This window comes from Mus caroli, chromosome 3 (genome assembly GCF_900094665.2).
Source record: "Mus caroli chromosome 3, CAROLI_EIJ_v1.1, whole genome shotgun sequence".
NCBI classification, from domain to species: Eukaryota; Metazoa; Chordata; class Mammalia; order Rodentia; family Muridae; genus Mus; species Mus caroli.
The window spans coordinates 7,997,728-8,003,727 of NC_034572.1; positions in this window are offsets into that span (position 1 = coordinate 7,997,728).

Sequence of the window (6,000 nt, forward strand, 5' to 3'; positions counted from 1 at the left end):
AGGCAGAGTGCTGTCTCTAAATTTTTTCCTATATTTACTTCCAGTATTTATATAGTTTCTTATCGTTATTTCTAGTTGATCTTTAACATGATGTGAGGAAATAAATATATTTAAAACCTCTGCATATAGATATAAAGTTTTTCCAATGATATTTATAGTGGTTATCATTTTCTCATTATATAATTTCGAAAATTTTGTCAAAAACCAACTGAACATAGTATTTCTAGGTGATATAGTCTGTTCCATTAATTAGTCTATCTATTTTATAACCCTTACTTATTATAATTTGGGGGTAAATTTGACCATTCATTATTCATTATTGTTTTCATAACATTTTTAAAAATTCTGCTGTTTGATCTGAGCAGTGTTTGGTTTTGTCTTGATTTTCTAATGGCATATGGATTTTAAGATTGTGTCTTCCTTTTATATGAAAATGATATTTGCATTTTGATTTAATTTCACTGACTTTTGTGAAAGCATTGGATATTATTCACTTTTAAAATCCATTAATATCAATCATTTTTCCTTCTGATATTGTCTTGTTTAGCTTCTCTCATTAGTCTTAAATTTTAAATATGTAGACCTCTGGCTTCTGGTTAAATTTATTTCTGAGTATTTTGCTTTTCTCATATAAATAAAATATTTTTCAATTTCTTTTACAACTAGGTCATTTCTATTGTATGGAAATTTTGTGGGATAAATCTTGATATTATGTGGTATTATATTTGTTTATTAGTTTTCTTTAGTTTTGGAGGAATTCCAATTTTGTTTTTATATATACATATATGCAAATGTCTAATTGTTTATATGTACTGATTCTTATAATAGGGACGCACACATAATTTCACTTCTCTTTCATTTGCTCATATTATCACTGTTCATTAATAACTCTAACTGATTTTAGTATTATATTATGTAGCAGTTGTATTGCATATATAGTAAGAGCATTGTAGATAGTCTGCATTTTGTGAAATTTGATAACCTGTTTCCTTTTTATCCTCTATGACATAACTAACTGCTCTTAGATGAAGTTATACATTTTTGATATTGCTATGTATTGCTATAAACCTTTTATACAAACTGCTATATTATGTTCTAGAAGCTATAAACATTATATTTTTATTTTTTCTTGTCTAATTTCCTTTTTATATAACTTGTATTTCAAGCTAATTTGTCATTTACAAGCATTTGTAAAATTTCCTAATTTTTTTTGTATTGTCAATTTCTGTATTTATACCATTGTGTTCAGAAAACTATGTGTTTATGCTTTCTAGGCTTTATTTTGTGTTTTAATATATTATATATGTTGGAACCTGTTGGATGGATATGAAATGATCCCATAGTATACACACACACACACACACACACACACACACACACAGACATATATATGTATTCCAGTATCTCTTTTTTATATGCTTTCTCATGTGAAGAATCTATATTTTTGAAATTATGTTGCTAGGGTTCCTAGTTGTTATTTTATTTTCTTCAGTTCCTTTAGTATTTCATATCCTTATATGCTCCAATGCTCAGTGAATATGTGTTTATAATAGTTATATCATCCTGATAAACTGACTGTTATATAATGTAACTTGTTTAATTTTAAATTATTTATTCCAATATTATTATTTTGTTTTATCAAAAATGGGTCAAGCTATCTCTGCCCTCTAAAGTATGATTGATTGTTTTTAATGTTTAGTCTCTGAATATACTTAGACCTGCAGTGAATCTCTTATTTATTGACTGTGCATGGCTGTGCTTTCTGTTTTTGTTTTCTTCTAATATATTTCTGCCACTATTTTTTTTAAAATAAAATTTGTATACTCATATTACTGGCAATTCCTGATCGGTAAGGAAATAGTATTGTCATGCTCTTAATTGTTTGCTCTATATTTTGACATTTCCCTTGCTGTCTTCATGTTATTCCTTTGTTTTGTTTTGTTTATTGTCTGCAGTACATTATAGTGGCTCTAAAATTACAATAAAACTAGATGATAATTGTTCTTAGAACAAATATTTCCTCTTAGTCATTCAAATTTCGCTGCACTACTAAGCAATCTTTCAAGTCACTCTATAGATGCAAACTTATGATTTAATTCCATAGTTACTGCAGTATAAGAGACACACGTTTGCATGTAAGAAATTAAGTGCTCTGTTGATAAACACCAACTGGCCAGAATTCACCATGAACAATTCACCATGAAAACATATCTGTAGTCATTACTTATAAAACTCAGATATCAGATATGTTTAAATCATGTTTATTTATGTGTTTGTTTTTAATTCTAAATCCTATTCAAATGACATACTGCAAAGGCTTATACTGGCAAATATGAGTATAATACAACTTCAAAAATCATACTTTCTATAAAACTGTTCCACTCATTGTTGCTCTTATTATTGAGAGCCTCTTAACTTTCCCTTCTTCCATTTATGCATATTGTATGTATATCTAGCCATCTATGTGCCTCAAATCACTCCAAATTGAAGTAAATTTTTTTCACAGAATATGTTGCAGGTCTTTCTTCCTTTTTCTTTTTGTTTATTTATTTATTCATTTATGTGTTTATATGTATATAGAGTGTGTCTTAAATACTAAAATTGTATGTTTACGTAAGTTTGTGTGTATATATGTGTGTGTGTATGTGTGTGTGTGTGTGTGTATGTGTGTGTGTGTGTGTGAGAGAGAGAGAGAGAGAGAGAGAGAGAGAGAGAATGCTTTCATGTGTGTATCATTGTTACCTCAAACTATCGAAATTCTGCTTGGTGAATTCTGGGAGATTTGCTTGGAAGCTTTAACACTATAGCAGGCATCCTTGACCTTCCAATTTAGTCCTGATTGCATGCCTGTGTACACTTTTACTCTCTCTTCTACATTCTAACACCTTTGAAGTCAGACTTAACATAATTATAAAATGTTACGAACCGAGATGAATCATTAAAAAAGAAGTGTTTCATTCCTTTGGCATCTTATGAGAATAACTAATGAGCATTAATGAAGCAGAGCTTAATCTATGGGTGAAAACAATACAAAATTGGCTTATTTAATTTCCTTGAGTTCAGCAGTTAGATTTAGATTTCTGTTATGAATTATATTTTAGTAAATTTCATCACAATTTGTAAGAAGAAATTATTCCCAGTAGTCAAAAAGTCTATCATCTTTTCTCCATTTTGCAAATGTTTCGTACAATTATAGATACTACTTTCTGAATTCATTTATTATTCATATTGGAATAAAGCATCTGTTGGGGCAGATGGAGCAAATGACATCCAGTTTAGCTGTTTAAATAACCCTTAAGGATCAATGTGAAATTTACAAAAAATAATTTGTAATTCATTTTGGATTAATTAATTTGAATTTATGGTGCTCTGTAAAGGCATATTGCAGCTGTTCACAGACCAAACTGACTGAATTCAAATGGTTAGGCAGCTTAAAACATGTCTTTGACAGACAGAAGACAATACTGCTGCTTCATTGTTTATATTTACAAATACATACATCTTCAAAAAATCTGGAAAGATAACATATATGAAACAGAGTAGTTCATTTCCATAATTATTTAAATAGTTGTCTTGATAGTATGAATGTTCTACAATTCCAAGTTAGCTTATATCAACTTTTATCAACAGTCAAGGGAGATCATTCAAATACTTTCAAATGCACCCTTTATTTTTTATATACTCTCCTGCTAATGAGGGTTTTTTTATTATATATTATATACAAGGTGCAAAAGAGTATGATAAATTTCAAAAGCAATGATACCTATTTTTGTGCCCTTCCCAGGCTTGATCAGCTTTTCTTCCAGCCTGAGCAGGCTGAACAAACCTTGAGTGCTTGACACAATGGAGCTTAATGACCTAGCTCAAGTCATCTGCCTTGGTTATACATGCAAATTCCCATAGGAACTAAGAAGAATAGACTGCCCACTGACCTTGCTTTGCAACATAATACAGCTAAAATAAAGGATGGGTCTGTCTGTGGGCTTTCTGAACAGAACCTTGTCTGGGCTTCATTCCTCTCTTGCTGCCCCCTCACCCCCACCCCCACATGTATTTCTCATTTCCAACTCCTCTTTCAGGTAAAACCAGTTTGTCCATAGCCACTGTCAGCATACAATACAATAATCTATTTCTCAAATGTTGACAGAGAGATAAATGGAATGTGAAGATTACATATATTTCATATTTTCACTATCATGATGCTGTCAGTGTATACTTGATTAAATAATTATCAGTCCAAAGGAAAATTATTTATTTTCAGGGTTTGAAGGTCGACAACCTTTGCACATGATTATTAACAAATTTGTAGTTATTTCTTTTTTCTGTACATAAATATTGCTGATATTTCTTTTAATATGGCAATATATTCTATTATTTTAAATTAATGCTGTGTGCATATCTATTTATTTTTAATTTTTATTAGAGATTCTTCATGTCTTGTAGTAAATTAAATTTTTTATGCAATGTATGGGCATTGGAACCCCATATGTTTTTCTGATTAAGGGTTAGTCTGTCTATGTGTTCTGCTAAATGAAACTGTTAGCTACATTGCATATTTTACTCATTTAATAGAATTTAATGTAATCTTTACATAACTCTTGAAGTTAAAGCTTATGAATAGCAGTAATGATTTAGGGTCTTTTCTGCAGTGATTAATCATAGTGGTGAGATAAGACACTAAGACATGATTTAACAACTGAATAAGCCTATAAGGTTGTCTAAGGCTTGAAATCAATAAGCCATGATTTACATGAAGAATGCTCATCCAAGCATATAGTAGTAAAATTTGTAAAATAAAGAAAAGCAAGAAGCCATTCACAGAAAATTGCAATAAAATCTTTAAGGAAGCTTTATGTAGAGTATGTCAGAAAGAATGATGATATACAGGAAATACATGTAGAGTGGATAGAAGGGAATAGTTGTTGCTTATTTGGAAATTATTTATTCTATCTTTCATATAATCAGAGAAAGGAGCCAAGGCTAAGAACACACACACAAAACATAAACACATAAACACATACACACACACACACACACACCCATGAGAAATCTAGGAAGAAAGAGACAAAGAAAGATAGAGCACATTTTGTCTGCTTGTAAATTTTAATGGTGAAGAAAGTGGAATTCAAAAGGGATTATTCTTTAGGAAGATATGATTCAACAACTATAAAAGAAATCTTATTAGACCAATGATTTTAGCAATCTTTGGAATGTTTTTTGTTATACAGGTGCTTTGTTTATAACAATATTCATTTAGTAAATTCTACATTACCTCTCAGAATGAAAAGGTTATAGTACCATATAAAATATTAAATGAAGAAATATTCTGAATTCTGGGTTATTTAGGAGTATTTGAGTAATTACTCACAAGAAAAGTATAACTGGACACTTAAAATCTCAAAAAGTTAGACATAGCAAGTTCCTTGACCGTGAGACATTGTCTCAAAAACAAACAAACAAAAAATTGGTAGACCAAAAGACAAAATCATACTATATGCATCAAGCTAGTGTAAGACCCTAACTCAATGTGTTTTTTAGACCCCTAGAAACAAAGCCCAGCATGGAGTTCTTTGTTCTTTCACCTTCAGCCTGAAAAACTAATGACCACTGGGTGACCCACCTAATTCCAGGAACTGACTCACCACAATCTTGACCCACCCAGGCACCTGACTCATTGTGTAAGGGACCAAGAATGTTTGCCAAAGATAGCCTGAAACCTTTCTATAAGAGATGATCTGTAATTCATCATCCCCATTCGTATGATGTTTACTCAGCTTACCCTTTCTTTGTGTGTTTTCTTTTTTCCTTTAAAAACCCCCATTTGCAACTGCTGAGGGTCGATCTCCTCTGCCCCTGTGCGGGTTATGAGCTTGGCCTCAACATGCTGATTCCCGAATAAACCTCATGCGATATTGCATCAAGAATGGTCTCTCTCAAGTTATGGACTTGAGCGAGGGTCTCCCCGAAACAGGGGTCTTTCACTAGTACTAGTAGAGGTTG